Raw genomic sequence first — 24,938 nt, forward strand, 5'->3', positions numbered from 1 at the left:
AGTGAAAACATCGCAAATATGAAGGAAACCATTGAAAATCATTGGTTTTATAATTCAGCGTTTTCACTCACTCTTGCATCGCTCAAAAGATTAGCAATTTCCTTGCAACTGTGAAGGCATCATAAGGAGGTACACACAATATTACTAGTCACTTCTTAAGGACCTCATGTATTCACACAGTATTTCAAAAATTAGTCGTATCACAGACTTCTGAATTTAGGATGAACGTAATCCTCTATAAAGGCTGAGTCAGACAGACATTTTTATGTGCATATGTTGTTTGCATTTGCGATCTGCATGTATTAAGAAATAGAGATAAGCGAGCAGCAAAATGCTCGGGTGCTCGTTGCTCGAGTCGAACTCTTCGCGATGCTCAAGAGCTCGTTTTGAGTAACGAACCCCATTGAAGTCAATGGGGAACTCGAGCATTTTTGTATATGACCATGCTCCGCATAAATCTTCACTTGTGAAACTCTGGAAACCATCAGAAAGTCATGGAAACAGCACAGAAACGGATAGGGCAGGGCAGAGGCAGCATGCAGGGCTGCATCTCAGGCTCCCAGGTCCCACTATTAAGCCACAATAGGGGCAAGAGTCTGCCCCCTCCCCAACAATTTTTACTTTGGACAAACCCTCATTAGCAAGGCACACCTTAGCTAAGCACCACACTACATGCAACCAAGCACAATCACTGCCTGCGGGTCACACCGCCTTCTCCTGGGTTACATGCTGCCCACTCCCCCGCACAACCCTGCGTCCACAGCGCAAACAAAAGTTTCCCTGCGCAGCCTTCAGCTGCCCTCATGCCACACGCTCGCTTCATAGCTACACCACCCTCATGTCTATTTCCAAGTGCGTCTGCGATGAGGAGGAACCAGAGGCACCCACTGCAGAGGGTTGGCAGGGCCAGGCAGCGACCCTCTTTGAAAGGAAGGGGGGGGGGGGGGGGCGATAGCCCACAATGCTGTTGAGAATTGATGAGAAATTGACGTTCGGTATTCGTTCCAATCCTGTGCCACCTCTGCCAGGAACTGCAAATGTGGGCATAAAGGGGACTCAGGTGCCAGCACTTCTACACATCTTCACAATGCAGCAATACTCAGTGTGGGAAGCATGTGAGCAGGCCCAGGGTCAAGCTCGTTCCCAGCCTCCATCTTGTGTGACCCAAGGTGCCGCTAGTTATATAGCAATGGGGAATCCATGTGTTCACACACTATTCATTCTGTGTTGGTGTCGGATAGCTCAATTGACAACGCAAGGGGAAAGCCATCTGCACTCTGCCCTCTACCCAAGTCAGTCAGTGTCTTTGTGCAAGACAGGTAAATCACCGCAATGGGAGGTCTGTGTGCACCCACAGCATAGGTGGGTCCTAGGCAACCCAAGACATGATCCATGAAGAAATCAGAGTGCCCAAGCATGGCAGACTTTCACTGCACCGAGGACATAGGCCTCAGCCCACACCCTCAGCAATCGTGGGCATGAAGCGGACTTCGATGCTAGTACACCTGTGAAGGTCTCATTAAATCAGTTACGTTTTCTTTCACAGCTCCAAAGACTGGATTAGCCAGGAAAAAGTTCCAGAGGCCCAACCTGGCACAGTTGGAGTTCCCTTGGGACATAGGCCTCAGCCCACACCCTCATCAATCGCGGGCATGAAGCGGACTTCGATGCTAGTACACCTGTGACGGTCCCATTAAGTCAGTTGCGTTTTCTTTCACTGCTCCAAAGACTAGATTAGCCAGGAAAAAGTTCCATAGGCCCAATCTGGCGCAGTTGCAGTTCCCCCAGGACATAGGCCTCAGCCCACACCCTCAGCAATCGCGGGTATGAAGCAAACTTCGATTCCAGTACACCTGTGAAGGTTTCATTAAATCAGTTACGTTTTCTTTCACCGCTCCAAAGACTGGATTAGCCAGGAAAAAGTTCCACAGGCCAAACCTGGCACAGTTGAAGTTCCCCCGGGACATAGGCCTCAGCCCACTCCCTCAGCAATCACGGGCATGAAGCGGATTTCGATGCTAGCACAGCATTGAACGTCTCATTAATGGAGTAATGTTCCTCTTCTTTGGCCCAAACCAGTGTATCAGACAACTGTGGTAACACAAGAGCAAATATGTGATGCCTAGTGCTGTTCCCCTGACCCCAAGCAGGAGGAGGAGGTGGCCTTACAAGGCCAATAAAACCATGACCAGGACCCACTGTTGCTTGTGTGGGAAGTATGTGAGCAGGCCCTTGGTCCGGCTCGGTCCCAGCAAACACACCGTGGTACCCAAGGTGCAGCGAGTTACATAGCAATGGGCAATCTGGGTCCCCTCACACTATTCATTCTGTGTTGGTGTCGGATAGCTCAATCGTCACCGCAAGGGGAAAGCCATCTGCACTCCGCACCCTACCCAAGTCAGTCAGTGACTTTGTGCCAGACAGGTAAATCTCCGCAATGGGTAGTCTGTGTGCACCCAAAGCATAGGCAAGCAGAAGGAACCAAAAGAAAGTAATAAACATGAAGAAATTACAGTGCCCAAACATGGCAGACTTTCACTCCGCCGAGGACATAGGCCACTGCACACACCCTCAGCAAACGCAGGCATAGAGCAGACTCCGATGCTAGTGCAGCTGTGAACGTCTCATTTAAGCAGTAACGCTCCTCTTCAGTGGCCCAAACGAGTTTCACAGATAACTCTGGTAACACGAGAGAAAATACATATTGGCCTCGGCCCACAATTCATGCCCTAGTCAGTGAGTGTTTTTGGGCCAGATAGGTAAAACACCGCGATGGGAAGTCTGTGTGTACCCATAGTATAAACAGACCCTTGTAACATTCCAGTAGAAAAGGTATAAGCAGACCCCAGTAACATTTCGGTTGCAGTAGTATAGGCAGACCCTTGTAACATTTCGGTAGCAGGAGTATAGGCAGACCCCAGTAACATTTTGGTAGCAGAAGTATAGACAGACCCTTGTAACATTTCGGTAGCAGGAGTATAGGCAGACCCCAGTAGTACCATTTCTGTAGAAGTGTAGGCAGACCCTTATAACATTTATGGAGCAGCAGGATAGGCAGACCCCTGTAACATTTACGTGGCAGAAGTATAGGCAGACCCCAGTAACATTCTTGTAGCAAAAGTATAGGTAGACCCCTGTAACATTTAAGTGGCAGCAGTATAGGCAGACCCCTGCAACATTTATGTAGCAGCAGAATAGGCAGACCCCAGCATCAGTTCTGTAGCACAGTATAGGTAGACCCCAGCACCATTTCTGTTGTAGAAGTATAGGCAGACCCTTGTAACATTTTTGTAGCAGCAGTATAATCAGACCCCTGTAACATTTACGTGGCAGAAGTATAGGCAGACCCCTGTAACATTTTTGTAACAGCAGTATAGGCAGACCCCTGTAACATTTACGTGGCAGAAGTATAGGCAGACCCCTCTAACATTTTTGTAGCAGCAGTATAGGCAGACCCCTGTTACATTTTTGAAGCAGCATTATAGACAGACCCCTGTAACATTTAAGTGGCAGAAGTATAGGCAGACCCCAGTAACAATCTTGTAGCAGAAGTATAGGTAAGCAGACCCCAGTAAAATTTCTGTAGTAAATTATAGGCCAACCTCTGAAACATTGTGGTACTATGAGTGTAGGCGAAGGCCGGAAAAATTAGTTGGATAAGAGTGTAGGCGTGGGCCCGAAAAATTAGTGTACCAAGAGTACAAGTGTACCTCTGAAAAATTTATGAACCGAGAGGGCAGGTGAAACCCATAAATATTTTTTGAAAGATATAGCTTGCTGTTGCTTAATTTGTAACAGAGCCTGGAGGCAGCCCTGTTAAAAAAATTGGTTCATGTTGAAGTATCAATACTTTTGAAACTTTAAAAAATTGTAAAAACATTGTTAGATGAGCCTTTTGGACCGCAAAAAAATTGGCAGTTCAGCGCAATGACATGTTTCTGGAGGAGGAGCAGCAGTAGGAGGACAAATATCAGAGACAGATTGACAAAGCTAAATGCCCCATTTTACCGGTGATAGAGAAGAATGCTTTTATCTGTGGTTGCAGCGAAAAGAATCTTTAGGTTCTGCTGCTCTCCGCAGGTGGAGAAGAGAAGTCTGGGGAAATCCAAGCTTTGTTCATCTTTATGAGTGTAAGCATGTCGGCACTGGCAGTTGACAGGTGGGTACGCTTATTCGTGATGATTCCCCCAGCTGCACTAAACACCCTCTCTGACAAAATACTAGTGGCAGGGCAAGTCAGCACCTCCAGGGCATACAGCGCAAGTTCGTGCCACGTGTCCAGCTTTGACACCCAATAGTTGTATAGAGCAGAGGCATCATGGAGGATGGTGGTACGATCGACTACGTACTCCCTCACCATCTTTTTACAGTGCTCCCTCCGACTCAGACTTGACTGGGGAGTGGTGACGCAGTCTTGCTGGGGAGCCATGAAGCTGGCAAAGGCCTTGGACAGTGTTCCCCTGCCTGTACTGAACATGCTGCCTGATCTCCACGCCTCCCCTTCTACTTGGCCCTCGGAACTGCGCCTTCTGCTGCTAGCGCTGTCAGATGGGAAGTTTAGCATCACTTTGTCCACCAGCGCCCTGTGGTATTGCATCACCCTCATACCCCTTTCCTCTTCAGGAATGAGAGTGGAAAGGTTCTCCTTGTACCGTGGGTCGAGAAGGCTGCACACCCAGTAATCCATGTTGACCAGAATGCATCTAACGCGAGGGTCACGAGAAAGGCAGCCTAACATGAAGTCAGCCATGTGTGCAAGGGTCACAGTACGCAAGACATGGCTGTCCTCGCTAGCAAGATGACTTTCAGGATCCTCCTCCTCCTCCACAGGCCATACACGCTGAACAGATGAGCGGCAAGCAGCATGGGTACCCTCTGCAGTGTGCCCAGCTGTCTCTTCCCCCTCCTCCTGCTCCTGCTTCTCCCCGTTCTCCTCCTCCTCCTCCAAAATGCACTGAGATATAGACATGAGAGTGGTCTGGCTATCAGGTGACATACTGTCATCCCCCGTCTCCTGTTCCAACCGCAAAGCGTCGGCCTTTATGCCTTGCAGCAAACTTCTCAGCAGGCATAGCAGCGGGATGGTAATGCTAATGATTGCAGCGTCACCGCTCACCATCTGGGTAGACTCCTCAAAGTTTCCGAGGACCTGGCAGATGTCTGCCATCCAGGGCCACTCCTCGGTAAAGAATTGGGGAGGCTGACTACCACTACGCCACCCATGTTGGAGTTGGTATTCCCCTATTGCTCTACGCTGCACATAGAGCCTGGCCAACATGTGCAGTGTAGAATTCTACCATGTGGGCAAGTCGCACAGCAGTCGGTGCTCTAGCAGATTAAACCGATGTTGCAGGGTCCGCAGGGTGGCAGCGTCCGTGGTGGACTTGCGGAAATGTGCACAGACGCATCTCACCTTGCCGAGCAGGTCAGATAAGTGCGGGTAGTTTTTCAGAAACCGCTGAACCACCAGATTAAAGACGTGGGCCAGGCATGGCACATGTGTGAGGCTGCCGAGCTACAGAGCCGCCACCAGGTTACGGCCGTTGTCACACACGACCATGCCCGGTTGGAGGCTCAGCAGCGAAAGCCAGAGGTCAGTCTGCTCTGTCAGACCTAGGCTGAGTAGTTTCAGCACGGCCTGCTGACGCTTGCCCACCGCTGTGCTGCTGCGCCGCGCCACACCAACTGCTGGCGACATGCTGCTCACATTTCTTAATTGAGAGGTAGAGGTTGCGTAGGAGGAAGAGGAGGGGGAGGGTTTAGAGGAGGTGGCAGAGACCACCGCAGATACCAGAACCGAGGAAGGACCCGCAATTCTGGGTGTGGGTAGGACGTGTGCGGTCCCCGGCTCTGACTCGGTCCCAGCCTCCACCAAATTCACCCAATGTGCCGTCAGGGAGATATAGTGGCCCTGCCCGCCAGTACTTGTCCACGTGTCCGTGGTTAACTGGACCTTCCCAGTAACCGCGTTGGTGAGGGAACGATTGATGTTGCAGGAGACGTGCTGGTGTAGGGCTGGGACGGCACACTGGGAAAAATAGTGGCGACTGGGGACCGAGTAGCGTGGGACCGCCGCCATCATGCGTTTGAAAGCCTCCATTTCCACAAGCCTGTACGGCAGCATCTGCAGGCTGATCAATTTGGCAATGTGCACGTTTAAAGCTTGAGCGTGCAGGTGCGTAGCGGCGTATTTGCGCTTGCGCTCCAATGCTTGCGCTAGCGACAGCTGGACGCTGTGCTGAGAGACATTGCTGGATGGGGTCGAGGACAGCGGAGGTGAGGGTGTGGGTGCAGGCCGGGAGGCGCTCGTGCCTGTGTCCTGAGAGGGGGGTTGGATCTGAATGGCAGGTTGCGGCACAAGGGGAGAGGCAGTGGTGTGACCCGGAGGAGGTGAATGGCCTTCATCCCACCTTGTGGGGTGCTTGGCCATAATATGCCTGCGCATGCTGGTGGTGGTGAGGCTGGTAGTGGTGGCTCCCCGGCTGATCTTGACACGACACAGGTTGCACACCACTGTTCGTCGGTCGTCCGCGCTCCCACTGAAAAACATCCACACCTTTGAACACCTAGGCCTCTGCACTGTGGCTTGGCGCGAGGCGGTGCTTTGGGAAACAGTTGGGGGATTCTTTGCTCTGGCCCTGCCTCTACCCCTTGCCATCCCACTGCCTCTTTCAACCTGTCCTGCTGCTGCACTTGCCTCCCCCTCTGAAGATCTGTCCTCAGTTGGTTTAGCAAACCAGGGGGGGTCAGTCACCTCATCGTCCAGCGGCTCTTCCTCCGAATCCTCTGTGCGCTTCTCCCTCGGACATACTGCCCTTACTACTACCTCACTGATAGACAACTGTGTCTCATCATCATCGTCCTCCTCACCCACTGAAAGCTCTTGAGACAGCTGCCGGAAGTCCCCAGCCTCATCACCCGGACCTCGGGAACTTTCCAAAGGTTGGGCATCGGTCACAACAAACTCCTCAGGTGAGAGAGGAACCATTTCTTCCCAATCAAGGCAGGGACCCGAGAACAGTTTCTGGGAGTCTGCCTGCTCATCAGAATGTGTCATTTTCATGAAGTGAGGAGGCTGGGAGGAAGAAGGAGCAGCAGCGAGAGGATTCTGATTTTCAGCAGTGGACGGCGTAGAAGACTGGGTGGTCGATACATTGCTGGATGCATTTTCTGCCATCCACGACAGGACCTGCTCACACTGCTCATTTTGTAATAAAGGTCTACCACGTGGACCCATAAATTGTGATATGAAGCTGGGGACCCCAGATACTTGCCTCTCTCCTAATCCCGTAGAAGTTGGCTGCGATTCACCTGGACCAAGAACACGGCCTGTGCCCACACCCTCACTTGGACGTCCGCGTCCTCGCCCGCGTCCGTGTCCACGTCTTCGACCCCTACCCCTCAGCATGGTGGATTACGAATACAGCAGACACAGAGCGGTGTAAATAATTATGGAATTATTGGCGTACACTTTCACGCTGACAGCGGTATTGTAACGCTAACTCCAGGCAGAAACAAAGAATAGGGAAGGCTGCAAACAGGCCTAGCTGTGCAATAGTGATGCACTGCAGCTCCCACCAGACACACTGTAAATTTCAGACGTCAGAGGTAGCACAACGAAGGAGCTTTTTTAAAAAAAAAATTGAAAAAGAATACAGGCTATATAGCTTGTATATGACTTTCCCTCCATCAGTGACTGTGGCCGTACGCTGTGCGTTAAGTTCACTGCAGACACAGACCGGTGTAAAAAATTATGGAATTATTGGCGTACAGTTGGAGGCTGACAGCGGTATTGTAACGCAAACTGCATGCAGAAAAAAATTATATGGAAGGCTGCAAACAGGCCTAGCTGTGCAATCGTGATGCACTGCAACTGCCACCAGACACCCTGTAAATTTCAGACGGTCAGAGGTAGCCCAATGAAGGAGCTTTTTTTATTTTTTTGAAAAAGAATACAGGCTATATAGCGTGTATATGACTTTCCCTCTATCAGTGGCTGTGGCCGTACTCTGTGCGTTAAGTTCACTGCAGACACTGACCGGTGTAAAAAATTATGGAATTATTGGCGTACAGTTTGAGGCTGAGAGCTGTATTGTAACGCAAACTGCAGCCAGAAAAAAATTATACGGAAGGCTGCAAAAAGGGCTGGCTGTGCAATAGTGATGCACTACAACTCCCACCAAACAACCTGTAAAATGCAGGCGGTCAGAGGTAGCCCTAAGAAGGACCGTTGGGGTTCTTGTAGACAGGATCCTACACTACTACTGTCCCTGTCTCAGCACCACCTTCCCTTAACTCTGTATTACAGACTGCAGACTTAGAACGCTATAGCTGTAATAGCTTGCACAGCCCGAGATGAAAAAAACTATTTTGGTGCAAAACTGCTCCCAGCAGCCACAACAGTAATGCACACGGTCGGATGTGGCGCTAAGAAGGACCATTGGGGTTCTTGTAGACAGGATCCTACACTAACACTGTCCCTATAGCAGCAGCACTTTTCCTATGCTCTCCCAGTGTGTATCTGAGGCGAGCCGCGGGCGGGCCTGCTTTAAGTACTCAGCGGTCACTTGATCTCACCAGTTGCTCACTGCAGGGGGGTGGGATAGGGCTGGAACATCACAGGAGGAAGTTATAATACCTTCCCTGCATGTCTATTGGCCAAAAAATGGCGCTAAACATGCAGGGAAGGAAATGGAATTGACTCGAGTACCACGTGGTGCTCGTCTCGAGTAACGCGCATCTCGAACACCATAATGCTCGAACGAGCATCAAGCTCGGACGAGTGTGCTCGCTCATCTCTAGTCACCATCTTTTCTAGTAAGTGTCCTACCTTTTGAAGGCTTGCAGGATCTGTAGTGATAGGTAATATCCTGGTTCGTGTAGCGGTAAGAGTAAACCGGTATTGACTAAAATAATTGACTAATTGCTCAACATTAGCAGTGTTATAAATGATTACAAATATTTATTGTGCAACTACAATATGAATCTACATGTTGTGATCATTTATGGCCATTTACAAGTTAAAGCAGAACTCTCACCTAAGGATTACATATTTGAATAAATCATGTAATCAGAGACATACAATGTTTTAATGACATCTAGATAAATGTAGTACATATCACATGCCCTTCAGTAGTAAATATACATGAGAAGGGGCTTCTATATAAATATGGATGACTATATGCAAATTGAATAGAATCATTTCCTTCTCTGAGATATCCGGCATCATAAAAGACAGGACTGTTCTATCTAATTCTCATCCTGTAGATCAGAACTGAACAACAATGAGGACTTTCCTGTTCATATCATTATTAGCACAGATTTCAGGTGAGAATGTCTGAGACGCCTAAAGATGAGCAGAGATCATTATATTAACTAGCTGTAAAGTTATAAAGAGGATTCTGCTTTCTATATTTTCCAGGTGTCCAGTCTGAGCGACTTGTCCAGCTATCAGACCCAGTGGTGATAAAGCCCGGGGCTTCCCACAAACTCACATGTCAAGGGTTTGACTTCACCTTCAGTAGCTACTATATAAGCTGGGTCAGAGAGACTTCTGATGGAAGATTCCAGTGGCTGGGGTATATTAGCGGTGGTGGGGGTGATATAGCTTATCATGATTCTGTAAAAGGCCGATTCACATTCTCCAGAGATAACAGTAATAACATGGCACATCTACAAATGAGCGACATGAAGTCTGAGGACACGGCCAGATATTACTGTGCAAGAGACACACTGATACAAGACAATGTCTGAGTGTGACATAAACTGGTAGAAAGATTCCTCATTTCCTCACTAGGGGGCAGCACACGTCCTAAAACAAGACGGGGAACTGAAGAATAACAGTGAAATACTAACAAAAAGCTAAAATATTGTGCAGCGAGAGAACAACTCCGAGTGAGTTGCACTTGGAAACTAGATTATTTTCAGGTACATTTACATGGGTGATTTTCATGGGTGATTTCTGTGCACTGAGAGATGACAGAAATCATATGTGAAAAGAACCCATTGTGTTAAATGGATGTATGTACATTTGTGATTTTTCTTCACATGTGCAATTTTTATTACACAGCAATGATGCGAGATTGAAAAATTGCAGCATGTCCTATTTTTTGGCAATTGTGTTCAATTAATCGCTATGGGAGTAAAATAAAAAAAAAATTGCATCACGCTTCATTTTTTATTATTGAAACGTGATTTTCACACATATGAAAATCACAAATACAGCGATGCGATGTTTTTCTCCATAAGGCCTCCTGCATACTAGCGGATTTGTAGCAAATCCAACCCATAGCAAGCTATGAGGATACGCAATTTCCTGCCCATGAGCGGAAATTAATTGTGATTTTCCGCTCACGGGAGGGGGGGTGAGGAATCACAGCTTGCTGCAATTATGTACGGGCTATACACGGACGGTTTCCATTGAAGTCAATGGAAGCCATCTGTCCAGTGGCCATTCTGCCATCATCATTGCAGACTGGTCGTGGGAGCCACATCATCGCCATAGCGACGGCATGGTGTCTTCTGTATTGCTCATGTGCAGCGGCGCTCCGGAGGGCACATTCGAAACAGAGGAGAAAACCAATGGAGAGGTCAGATGGGTCACCGGCCCGGCACCGGGTCGTACTCTGCTGCAAGAATCCCGCATGCCGGGTCTGACCCGTCCGTGTGTAGGAGGCCTAAACCTACCGCACTTTCGGAAAATCACAGGTATGCAAGTGTGATATCGGTCTGAGATTTTCGGACTGGTATTGCAGTCGCCCGTGTAAATGCACCCTTAAGGTCAACCGGTCAACACTATTGAGCCACAAACACCATCATTGTGTTCAAACATGAGGGAATAAGAATCTCCGGGAACTGTTTGATACTCACTACATCCTCTGTTCCAGTGCTGTGTAAGAACATAGTTTTACTAATAGAAGGGGAAGAGAGGGTTTTTCTCCTCTTTTTGTGTTTATTTTTGCACCTGTTTGTTGTCCTCCAAGCAGGAAAGTCAACAGTGGTGGCTCAGGTGTTAGCGTTGCTGCTATACAGCATTGGAATTGTAGGTTCAAACCTGTCCAAGGTCAACATCTGGATGGAGTTTATGCACATTAGTAAAGCCAATTTTTACTCCAAATGAAATCAATGGGATTTGGAATTGTCTGTTCCAATTCATGATTATTTTATAGCAATCGGTTCGGGGACTCCTAAGCTTTTTTTAAATTTTTCAATAATTGCACAACATAGTTATTTATCACTTAAAGATGACCGGTCACGTCTCCTGACATGTCTGTGTTGTAAATAGCAAATCAATGTCAGACCCTTTATACCCTTAAAACCATACACATACAGCTGTTTCGGGAGTTTTGCCCCTTATCCGTTTTTTGCAGTAGTTTTCTGGCTTGGTTAGTGAAAGGCATATGACTGTCTTTTTAAGGAGCGCCCCCCAAAGCGTGTGGGAAGACTTATAAGGCCAAGTTTTTCTGGGAAATATATGGAAATTCTTATTAACAATAAGGACTCCTTCACATTGGCGATTATTATATTGCAACAAAAAAAATTGCGGCAAAATCATGACTTTTCTCCCACAATTTTTGAGTGTTAGCACTGTTCTTTCTCACGAAAATATTGCTACCGGTTGCGATTTTCTCTCACGTTTCTTTCACACGATTTTGCCTTGAGTTTTTAGCACGAAAGTCAATAGGAGTTTTTAATGTTAAAAAAGCATCACATCACAAGGAAATCGCAGGTTTGTGCTTTGCGGTGCGATAAAAGGGAGGCTCCATGGGGAAACATGGGAGATAAAAAAAAACACTCAAAGATAGGGCGTGGTGCAGTTTTTTTTCTTGCAACATTGCATGAGTGAAAACATCGCAAATATGAAGGAAACCATTGAAAATCATTGGTTCTATAATTTAGCGTTTTCACTCACTCTCGCACACAATAGTACTTGTCACTTCTTAAGGGCCTCATGCATTCACACAGTACTTCAACAATCAGTTGTATGACAGACTTCTGAATTTAGGATGCACGTAATCCTCCATAAGGGCTCGGTCAGATGGGCATTTTTATGAGACAATGTAACTTGAATTTGCGATCCGCATGTATTAGAATTAATGCTTTTCAATGATAGCGGTGATATGCCCAATATTTTCCTGCACGCAAAAATGAGCAGCGGTAAATATAGGGCAGTGGATTTTAAAACGCAGGTAACTGCGGCACCCGTCTTTTTTGGATGTCATATCTAGGGGTTCCACCTTGTGCTCAATGGGGCCAGCGGCAGCAGCACTGACTCCATCGAGAACGTAAAGGGAAGATCGCGATCCACTGGCACAGCTGTGGCACAGGAGCGCAATGTTCTCCCCTTGAATTCAGTGGAGCCGGCGCTATACCCAGCTCTATTGAAAGCAATAGGCTGACGGCAAGCCCTGCAATGATTTTCGGGGAAGGGCTATAAACATAAGCCCCTCCCTGAAAATCATCCCTAAAATGTGTTAAAAAAAAAATATATATATACACATCATGTCACCGCTACCATACAAGGATTAAAGACCTTTGAGGAGCACGGTGACAGTTGTATAAGTGCTGAAGCCGCAGGAGGTTTAAACAGGTACGTTTTTAATATACGTCTGGCTCTTAGCTTAATTTTCAAAACTCTCAGACCAATCCATTAAAGCAGATCTGCCAGGTGACTTACGCTGCCATCTGTGAGAGCGCAATATAATAGATTCTAAGCTTTGTCATATATTGCTTTATACTGTATCATTTCAAGCAGGATTTCTGAGTAAAGAGCAGAATAAGGGGGCTTCACAAATGGCGAAAACCTTGCAGAATTTCCATAGCGGATTTTTTTTTGCGGAAATCCTCCAGCATTTACAGTACAAGGCATGTGGACAAGATTTCAAAAAACTCCATATGGAATTGGAAATGTCTGCATAAAATACGATCTATACAGACAGAGCACATAGATATGCATTAGCAGGTCCTATTTCTCATCTATGATGTGAAACACCAATCTGTATAGCCCCACAAGCTATACAGCCCCTCAGGCTATAATCGGGCCGGGTGCTGCCCATGGGATAACATGGATACACTCGGCCTCAAATGCGCTAGTGTTTCCGAAACTTTACTCAGAAATCCTTCTCCAAGTTATGTAAACTTACATATCACATAGGGGGCAGTATATAGCTAGGGCAGCATAAGTCACCTGACAGGTTCACTTTTATTTATCCTGCCTATAAAGGGACCAAATACAAGTACTTTACCCAACCTACCAGTACATAATCTCTATAACACCACAGAACAAAGATCACCATACTTTCTAGTAAGTTTTCTGGCTTTTAATGGCTTCTGGGATCTGTAAGTGGCACAAAGCACTCATGTAAATACAGAGGCGTAACTTGAAGCTTCTGGGCCCCGATGAAAACTTGTAACAGGACCCCCAACTATAATGCTTTACTCATAGTACTGGGTTCCCTATATGGAAAAGAGAGGCCTTATGGGCCCCCTAAGGCTCCTGGGCCCGGGTGCAACCACATCCCCTGCATCCTCTATAGTTACGCCCATATGTACATATATTTTATTGCAGGCATAAGAAGGGCTAGGTAGACAAAATAAAGTGTCTCACGGCTGTCACTAAGAAGACCAACTCCTTAATATCACAGCTGTCACCACGAACATCAGCTCACTCCTGGAGTCACTACTGATATTGAGGGACTACTCAGAGAATGTTCACTCTCACAGCTGTCACTAAGAAGGCCGGCTTGACGAGTTTCACCAGCAGATCATTGCTGGATCATCAGGAGATTGATAAGTTTGACTAAGGCCTCATGTCCACGGGGAAAATCAGGCCCACCGCGGATTCTCCATGCAGAATCCCGCAGCGGGTCCCTCCTTTCCCGCGGACATGAGGCTAAAAATAAGATTAAACTCACCTGTCCGGACGCTGCGGATCTTCCCTCTGTCGTGGCCGGATCTTCTTTCATCGGCCCGGCGGATGTGTTCGGCACGCCGGCAGCATGCCGCGCGCATGCGCCGGGCACATCCGCCGAGCCGAAGAAAGAAGATCCAGCCACGACGGAGGGAAGATCCGCAGCGTCCGGACAGGTAAGTTTTAATTCTGGTACAGGTGTTCCGCGGATCCGGACGGCTTCCATAGGCTTCAATAGAAGCCTGCAGGAGCCGTCCCCGCAAGAGACACGCACTAAAATGGAGCATGTTGCGTTTTTTTTCCCGCACAGACAATCCGCACCTCAAGGGGAAAATGACATCCGCAGATATTTAACTACCTGCGGGTGTCCAATGCATCCCTATGGGGTGCGGATCCGCATGCAGGAAAAACGCTGCGGATTTTAAATGATCTTTTCCCCGTGGACATGAGGCCTTAAACATACTTCTCTCCCTTAAATCTGTCGGCACCTAGACTGCCCTATAGAATAAGTAGCTTCCTGATAATAGGCTAACATCTGACATGAAGAGGAGATAGAGCTCACAGATAAAAAAAATAATAAACTCTCCTTCAGGAGAATCAACTCTATTTCTTCAAAACTGGCAGACAATCGTCTTACAGAGAGGTACGGTGGGTGTTTCTCTAGCAATGTGGCTCAGTGATTAGCTCTGTTAGCTTTCAGTACTGGGGTCCGGTTCAAATCCCAAAAATGACAACATCTGCATATACTCTGAATATCTCCATATTTGAACCTATAATTCCAGCACTGCAAATCAACAGTGCTAACAGATAAGCCACCAAACTAGTTTGTTTTGCTCAATAGGAGGGAAAAGAGCAATAAGAATGTAAAAAAAACTCAAAGAGAACATAAAATCTCCACCCAGAAGTTGGCCTTGAACAGATTTGAACATAGAACACCAGCACTGCAAAGCCACAGTGCTAACATCCAAGCCACCATACCTGGACCATATCCTCTGGAGCCAAATGAAGAAGTGTAGTAGCTCAGTTATTGGTACTGCTGCTTTACAATGGTGGTGGTGGTGGTGGTGGTGGTGGGGGGGTGTCTATGATTAAATCTGCTGAAGGGCAACATCTGGATGGGCTTTTTTATGTTACTTAGTATGCTAGGCTGAAAAATACTTATGCCATCTAGCTCAGTCTATTACCCCCCCCCCCCCTCCCAAAACTGATCTAGTGTAAGGCTAAAGCCCAAATGAGGTAGAAGTCAATGTTCCAAATGTTCGTTTTGTATGTATTCTTGTTGTTCTTCCTCCTCCTCTAGACCAGAATAGATGAGTGTGATGGCTCAGTTGTTAGCACTACCAGAGATGTAGGTTAAATCTGACTAAGAGCAACATCTGGACGGAGTATTTCAAAGCAGACACAGATGTTATCCTTGATGGAAACTGTACCACAGCATTAAAAAGCAACAGTTCTAACAGCTGATCCACATTCACAGAAGAAGGAAAAAGACACAGACGTACTCAGTGAAGCCAAGCTTTAATGCAAATTGGCAATTTTGATTTAGAATATTTTTTTAAAAATCAGGCCAGTCAGTCCCGAATCAAATAATTCACAAATTGCTCAACATTAGCAGCGTTGTATAAATGATCACAAATATTTATTGTGTAGCCAGAACATGAATCTGCATATTATCATCATGTATGGCCATTTACAGGTTAAAGCAGAACTCTCACCTAAGGATTACATATTTGAATAAATTATGTAATCAGACATACAATATTTTAATGACATCTAGATAACTGTAGTCCATATCACATGCCCTTCAGTAGTAAATATACATGAGAAGGGGCTTCTATATAAATATGGATGACTATATGCAAATTGAATAGAATCATTTCCTTCTCTGAGATATCCTGCATCATAAAAGACAGGACTGTTCTATCTAATTCTCATCCTGTAGATCAGAACTGAACAACAATGAGGACTTTCCTGTTCATATCATTATTAGCACAGATTTCAGGTGAGAATGTCTGAGACGTCTAAAGATGAACAGAGATCATTATATTAACTAGCTGTAAAGTTACTAAAGAGGATTCTGCTTTCTATATTTCCAGGTGTCCAGTCTCAGCGACTTGTCCAGCTATCAGACCCAGTGGTGATAAAGCCCGGGGCTTCCCACAAACTATCATGTCAAGGGTTTGACTTCACCTTCAGCAGCTACTGGATATACTGGGTTAGAGAGACTTCTGATGGAAGATTCCAGTGGCTGGGGTATATTAGCGGTGCGGGTGGCACAGGCTATCATGATTCTGTAAAAGGCCAATTCACAATCTCCAGAGATAACAGTAATAACATGGCATATCTACAAATGAGCGACATGAAGTCTGAGGACACGGCCAAATATTACTGTGCAAGAGACACACTGATACAAGACAATGTCTGAGTGTGACATAAACTGGTAGAGAGATCCATCATTTCCTCACTAGGGGGCAGCACACGTCCTGAAACAATGCGGGAAACTGAAGAATAACAGTGGAATACTAACAAAAAAGCTAAAACATTGTGCAGCGAGAGATTAATTTCTCTTGGAAACTAGTTTGTTCTGGTATATTGACAGGGGTGATTTTCACGGGTGTTTTCTGTGCATTGAGAGAGGACAGAAATCATATGTGAAAATATGTCATTATTTTAAATGAGTGTATGTACATTTTTTGATTTTTCTTTTACAGCAATGATGCAATATTGAAGAATTGCAGAATGTCCTATTTTGGTCAATTCTGTTCAATTAATCCCTATGGCAGTAAAATAAAAAAAAATTGCATCACACTTGTATGTAAATGCAGGTCCTATGCGAGTGCGATTTTCTTTTTTTATTATTGAAGCATATGAGTTTCACACATATGAAGATCACAAGTGCAGCGATGTGATGTGTTTTTCTCCCTAAACCTACTGCACTCGTATGGAGAATCACAGGTATAGAAGCATGATATCAGTCTGAGTTTCGCGGCCTGATATTGCACTCGTCCGTGTAAAAGCACCCTTAAGGTAAACCTGTCATCACCTTTGAGCCACATAAATTCCATCATGAGGTTCAAGGATGAGGGAATGGGGAGCTCCGGGAACTGTTTGTTTGTCACTACATCCTCTGTTCCAGCGCTGTGTAATAACACAGTTTTACCAATAGAATGGAAGGGAAGGATTTTCTGTTCTCTTTGTGTTTATTTTTGTGATTATTCTTGCTGTTTTTTGTCAGCTCTAAAGTAGGAGAGCAAACGGTTGTTGACAAAGTCTATTGCAGCCGAAACGCGTTCAGCGCAGACCTGTGAGCTGTATGCTTTTTATTTAATAAAGAATGTAAATTTTTTTAACGGTAGCAGCTCCTCTCCACTTCTACTTTTTTCATATGGAATTTAGCCGTCTGCCGTCGACTGCTTGAGAACGCAGCTCCCATTGAAATTCAGATTTCCCTGCTATATTGGAAGATACTGCTGGTGAGGTGAGCCCATACTTTTTTGGCTTATTCACATACAATAGATCACCATGTTCCATTATAACATAGTGTTACTAGTGAAGCAATGCTTTCAGCTACACTATTGCCTCTTTCTCCAGGTGTCTACTCTGATACTAGTCTTACCCAGCCATCAGACCCCATGGTGATAAAGCCTGGAGGTTCTCACCAACTCTCATGTAAAGCCTCTGGATTCTCTATGAGTAACCATTGGATGAGCTGGGTGAGAGAGACCTCTGATGGAAGGCTGCAGTGGTTATGCCGGATAATCTCAGGAAGCACTTACTATGCTGATGCATTTAAAGGACGATTTACAATCTCCACTGACTACAGTAACAGCATGTTACATCTACAATAGAGATCAGCGAGCATACTCGTCCGAGCTTGATGCTCGTTCGAGTATTAGGGTGTTCGAGATACTCGTCTCGATTAAACGATCACTGACCATTGAATTCAATGGAGCTGGCAATACAGCCGGCTCCATTGAAAGCAATGGGCTGCCAGCGATTGCGGGATGAATTGTCGGGAAGGGCTTAAATATATAAGCCCTTCCCTGCAATTCATCCAGAAATGTGTAAAAAAAAAAAATATATATATACTCACCTGGTCCCAGCAGACTGAGTTCAGCGCGGCAGGCTGCAGTTTCCCTGAACTGCTCTAAACAGCTGTGAGTAGTATTCAGCTGCCGGGGATTTAAAATCCTATCAGAGCCAATCAGAGGCAGCCCTCACTCACCTATTCATGAATTCATGAATGGGTGTGAGTGAGGGCTGCCTCTGATTGATCAGGCTGTGACCAATCAGAGGCAGCTTATTGAGCAGGCGGGGATTTTAAATCCCCGGCAGCTGAATACTACTCACAGCTGTTCAGAGCAGTTCAGGGAAACTGCAGCCTGCCGTGCTGAACTCCGTCTGCCGGGACCAGGTGAGTATATATATTTTTTTTATTTTTACACATTTCTGGATGAATTGCAGGGAAGGGCTTATATATTTAAGCCCTTCCCGACAATTCATCCCGCGATCGCCGGCAGCCCATTGCTTTCAATGGAGCCGGCTGTATTGCCGGCTCCATTGAATTTAATGGGCTAACATCGTTCTTCTCTGCCACAGCTGTTACAGCTGTGGCAGAGGAGAACGCTCTTTATGCTGACAGTGGGGGGGGGAGGGGGGGTCTCACTCTTGCCACTATTGTGGCTTAATAGTGGGACCTGGGAGCTTGAGATGCAGCCCAAAATGTAGCTCCTCGCCTGCCCTATCCGTTTCTGTGTCGTTTCCATCACTTTCTTGGGTTTTGCAGATTTTCACAAATGAAAACCTTAGAGAGCATCGGTCATATACAAAAATGCTCGAGTCACTCATTGACTTCAATGGGGTTCGTTACTCGAAACGAACTCTCGAACATCACTGAAAGTTCGACTCGAGTAACGAGCACCCGAGCATTTTGGTGCTCGCTCATCTCTAATCTACAAATGGAAAACATGAAGTCTGAGGACTCGGCCAAATATTACTGTGCAAGAGACACACTGATACAAATCATTCCTCATCCCTATCAAGAACCAAATCCTATTCATTCAGTCTGACTGTAGGTGGCAGCATATAGCTAAACAGCAAACCTCAGGGCTCAGTCACTCGGGTGTTTTTAACGGGCGTTTTTCTGCACGTCAAAAAATTCACACTAGATAGAGCCAATGCTTTTCAATAGCAGCTGTTACATGTGCGAATTTTACGCATGCGACAAAAATATTAGGCCGCCAGTTCGCAGAACGCATGTAACTGTATTCTGTGGCAAACTGGTGTTCTGTGTATGTGACGCGGCTGAACCCCGGCAGCTGCAGAGAGATGAGTATAAATTTTTTTTTACACATTTTTGGATTGATTTTCAGGGAAGGGCTTATATTTTAAGCCCTTCCCCGAAAATCACTGCAGCGCTTGCCGGCAGCCTATTGCTTTCAATGAAACCGGCTGTATTGCCGGCTCCATTGAATTCAATGGGAGAACATCGCTCTCCCCTGTGACTGCTGTGGCAAAGGATTTCTTCATCTCCCTGCGGGGAGTCCCATTTTCACTAGACACTGTGACAATGCTGTCACAGTGTTCAGTGACAAAGGGACTACCTGCGGAGATGCAGCAATCCTCTGCCACAGTTGTCACAGCTGCAGCAGAGGATTGCAATGTTCTCTGTATGTCAATGGGACCACCACAGCTGCCACCAGCCCCATGGACCACAGGTGAAACCCCTGGATGGGACAGCATCCAGTGGTTTCACATCCAAGGAATCCCCTGCTGCAGTTATCTCAGCTGCAGCAGAGGATAGCGGGCAGTGCTCTTTTTGAGCAGATAAATGCTGCTAGCAGCGCTTTTTCCGCCATGACGCCTGCTTCAGTCACGCAAATTTTTGAATGCATAACTGATGCGTTCAAAAAATCGTGCATCAAAACGCCCGTATGACTGAGGCCTTAAAGAGAATCTGTCAGCATGAAACATGTCCATGTACTACTACAGTATGTAGAGAGCTGAAGAGATACAAATAACAGGCAAGTAATTCTTATTTCTGAACTCCTTATATATCAGGAGGTTCTCAGACTTAGGGCTCCCACCCACTGGCGTTTTTTTCTCCACTGCGATGCGATTCTAAAGTTAAAGTCTCGCATTGCAGTGCGAGAAAAACGCAGGCAGATATCCCAAAATCGCTGGGATATCGCTGCGACATCGCCAGTCTTTTCAATGGGGCCAGCGGCAGCAGCGCTAGTCCCATTGAAAAGATATGGAGAATGCCGCGGACTTCTGCCACAGCTGTGAAAGCTGTCACAGCTGTGGCAGGAGTTTCCTTCATCCCCGCGGGGACCGTGGGGATGAAGGAACCCTCTGTCACAGCTGTGGCAGAAGTCCGCGGCATGCTATCGCATTGCTTTCAATGGGATCGGCACTGCTGCCGATCCCATTGAAAGCAGTGCTTTCTGACAAGCCCTGCAGAATGATTATCGGAGAAGGGCTTGTAATATAAGCCCTTCCCCGATAATCATAAAAAAGTGGTTAAAAAAATAATAAAAAAGTTACTCACCTCTCCTGCTGTCAGCCGCGTCCTCCGGCTGGCTCCCCGACACTGCTACTGAGCTCTTTCAGCAGATGGGGATTTAAAAATCCCCGCCTCCTGAAAGGGCTGTGCAGATTGGCTGAGGGCTCAGCCAATAGCAGCTACTGCTTAGCTATTGGCTGAGCGTTCAGCCAATGGCAGATAGCTTCTAGCTATTCATTCATGAATAGCAATATCTTAGCTATTCATGAATGAATAGCTAAGAGCTATCTGTCATTGGCTGAGCGCATGAAATGGAGCGTTCCGCAGGTGTTTTTCCGCACGTGTGGTCTGCGCGCCAGGGAAAAATGTAATTACCCGTGGGTGTCCAATGCATTTCTATGGGCACAGATTACGCATGCGGGACACTTGCGTGAATTTGATATTTCTAATTTGCCCGTGGACATTGGGCCTCAGTGAGGTGACAGAATTGCTTGGGGCTCCTAGCACATCCCCCCTTTCAGGGGATGTTTTAACAATGTTGAGTTTTTTATAGAATGTTAATTTTAATAAAATGGCTGCTGTAGCCAATTTATCCAAAGCTAGAAGTTTTGTGTGATTAATGTCACTGAGGGGAGGGAGGAGTTATAGGCTACAACAGGATGAATCCTTTATGTGCCTATAATATCAATACCCCCTAAAGACACTTAGGGTCTTAATTACTTAAAGGAGTTGTCCAATATATTTTTTTTCTCAAAACTATGTTCGCCCTGCAAGACGATAATAAGAATAATAATCTTTATTTATATTGCACCATCATATTCCGCAGCGCTTATAAGCATTCATATACTCACCTTTCCTGGCTCCCTGCTTTGTCTTGAGCTGCTGCTTTGGGTTCCCCCTATGATGTTAAGTTTACAGGCTGCAACAGCTTGTTTACAGTATGCAACACGTTGCTGTTGCAGTCAATGACAGCTCAGTGCTCGATCGTTGAGTTTGGTCATTGGATGCAGCAGCCTGTCACATCCCGCACACAGACTGACTGCAGCCTTAACAAACTAAGAGCATGGACTGTGCAGTGGTGCAGGAGATGCAGGGAGAGGTAAGTAAATGACTGATATGTTCCTGGATGGGAAACAGTTTGGAGAAGAAAAAAAACGTATCTTGGTCAACCCCTTTAATTGGTCCCTATCACCTGGGGTGTCTCGGAATTATATACATGCATATACAGTTTCAATAAAAATTATTCACCCCTCTTTTTCAAATTAAGTGTATTTTCTAGTGTTAGCAAAATCAACGTGTGCGTGTTACAGATCATATAAAATAATAGAATGAAGTGCTTCACAGAACTATGAGACACCACACCAATTCTGAGTGTAAATAAGCAGTTTCTCTTTATTCTACATCAAAACAGACTTTTATAATAGCAAACAAAAAACAACGGACTGTCAGACATGCGCTGTGCAAGATATATTTAAACATATACAGTTTGGTTTCTTCCTTTTGAAGAGATCAGCATTAGAGATGAGCGAACGTACTCGGATAGGCACTACTCGTCCGAGTAATGTGCCTTATCCGAGTACCGCTGTACTCGTGCTCAAAGATTCGGGGCCCTCCGCTGCTGACAGGTGAGTCGGAGCGGGGAGCGGGGCAGAGCGGCCGGGAGAGAAGGAGAGAAAGATCTCCCCTCCGTTCCTCCCCGCTCTCCCCTGCAGCTCCCCGCTCCGCAGCGCGTCCCGAATCTTTGAGCACGAGCACAGCGGTACTCGGATAAGGCACATTACTCGGACGAGTAGTGCCTATCCGAGTACGTTCGCTCATCTCTAATCAGCATCAATCTCTAGATAGAGTCTTAAGGCCAATTTACACGCAACGATTATTGCCCAAAGTCCGTTCAGACAACCGCAAATGAGCGATAATACTACATTTGTAGTATATATGGGCAAATAAACCATCCTGTTAGCCATGCCCATAGATATCGCATGAAGCTTGCAGTTTGGCCTTGGCCAATTATCCACAACTCTCTTGAAGACTGTGTGTTCAGGGATTAGCTTTAATGACAGACCACAACGTAGTAATGCAAAGATGGCATAGCTACTACTGAGATCTAGGTTGTCAGACAACTGGTGATCAGCACCCAGGAGCGATGCTTGTACAGCATCCTGTAGGGTGACCCCAGACACAGGTCGTACGTTGAGGAGCTATGAGGGTAAAGTGGTTGCTAGTCATGGCAGCACTTACCACACTCCTTCCCAGAGAGACGCATGTAGCCTTGGCCAGGGCAGCACTTGGCCTCTTCCGACCCATCAGAGAGTGATGCCCAATAAACTTGTGAACAGGCATAGGGGTTGTCATGGTGATGCCACCATTCCGATACCCACTGGAAAGACCCTAGGCTGTAAATAAATGACCAAAGACCGTGTAATGTACCTCAGGTTCCTGGGAACAGTCAGGGCCTTGCAAAACTTTACTTGGCATTAGAGATGAGCGAACGTACTCGTCCGAGCTTGATGCTCGGGCGAATATTAGGGTGTTCGGGATGCTCGTTACTCGTAACGAGTACCACGCGATGTTAGGGTTACTTTCACTTTCATCTCTGAGACGTTAGCGCGCTTTTCTGGCCAATTGAAAGACAGGGAAGGCATTACAACTTCCCCCTGTGATGTTCCAGCCCTATACCACCCCCCTGCTGTGAGTGGCTGGCGAGATCAGGTGTCACCCGAGTATAAGAATGGGCCCCTCCCGCGGCTCGCCACATTTGTCGTCTGACATAGCTTAGGGAAAGTGCTGTTGGTGCCTGATCAGCTATAGGGAGAGTGTTAGGAGTTAGTGTAGGCTTCAAGAACCCCAACGGTCCTTCTTAGGGCCACATTTAACCGTGTGCAGTACTGTGGAGGCTGCTTTTTGCAGTGGTGCACATTTTTTTTTTTTCCGGCCGTGCAGAGCATTGCGCCCTGCAGTAATACTACAGGGACAGAAGTGGTGGTTAGGCAGGGAGAGTGTTAGGAGTGATTGTAGGCTTCAAGAACCCCAACGGTCCTTCTTAGGGCCACATCTAACCGTGTGCAGTACTGTGGAGCCTGCTTTTTGCAGTGTTGCACATTTTTTTTTTTTTCCAAATCGGCCGTGCAGAGCATTGCGCCCTGCAGTAATACACCAGGGACAGAATTGTGTAGGCAGGGCCAGAAGACATATTTTATTGATTGAATATAGGCAGTGGGCCTTTCCTTAAAAAAAAAAGGGCAAAAATTCTATTTGGCCTGCCTCTCACAGTCCTCAGCGTTCTGGGTACGTGTGTACTGGGTGGAGAACTCAAAAAAAATCATACGCAGCCAGCTAAGTTTAACAGCAGGCTTGCGCCAATTTATTTCCTGGCTGTGAAATCACTGCTCTGCTGCAGTTAATAACAGTGCAAAACTGCAGTTCTGTGACACACTGCAGGGCCACAACACATATATTATTCATTGAATATAGGCAGTGGGCCTTTCCTTAAAAAAAAAGGGCAAAAATTCTATTTGGCCTGCCTCTCACAGTCCTCAGCGTTCTGGGTACGTGTGTGCTGGGTGAAGAACTTAAAAAAAATCATACGCAGCCAGCTAAGTTTAACAGCAGGCTTGCACCAATTTATTTCTTACAGCGTTCTGTTTCTGAATTACTGGTAATACAGCATGCTGAGGGGTAGGGGTAGGCCTAGAGGACGTGGACGTGGCCGAGGACGCGGAGGCCCAAGTCAGGGTGTGGGCACAGGCCGAGCTCCTGATCCAGGTGTATCACAGCCGACTGCTGCGGGATTAGGAGAGAGGCACGTTTCTGGCGTCCCCACATTCATCGCACAATTAATGGGTCCACGCGGGAGACCTTTATTAGCAAATGAGCAGTGTGAGCAGGTCCTGTCGTGGATGGCAGAAAGTGCTTCCAGCAAGCTATCGTCCACCCACAGTTCTGCTCCGTCCACTGCTGCAAATCCGAATCCTCTGGCTGCTGCTCCTCCTTCCTCCCAGCCTCCTCACTCCACTACAATGGCACATTCTCAGGAGCGGGCAGACTCCCAGGACCTGTTCTTGGGCCCCTGCTCAGATTGGGCAGCAGTGGTTCCTCTCCCACCCGAGGAGTTTATCGTGGCTGATGCCCAACCATTGGAAAGTTCCCGGGGTCCGGGGGATGAGGCTGGGGACTTCCGGCAACTGTCTCAAGACATTTCAGTGGGTGAGGAGGACGATGACGATGAGACACAGTTGTCTTTCAGTCAGGTAGTAGTGAGGGCAGTAAGTCCGAGGGAGGAGCGCACAGAGGATTCGGAGGAAGAGCAGCAGGACGATGAGGTGACTGACCCCACCTGGTTTGCAACGCCTACTCAGGACAGGTCTTCAGAGGGGGAGGCAAGGCCAGCAGCAGGGCAGGTTGCAAGAGGCAGTGCGGTGTCCAGGGGTAGAGGCAGGGCCAGACTAAATAATCCACCAAATGTTTCCCAAAGCGCCCCCTCGCGCCATGCCACCCTGCAGAGGCCGAGGTGCTCAAAGGTCTGGC

Source organism: Eleutherodactylus coqui, chromosome 5 (genome assembly GCF_035609145.1).
Source record: "Eleutherodactylus coqui strain aEleCoq1 chromosome 5, aEleCoq1.hap1, whole genome shotgun sequence".
NCBI lineage: Eukaryota > Metazoa > Chordata > Amphibia > Anura > Eleutherodactylidae > Eleutherodactylus > Eleutherodactylus coqui.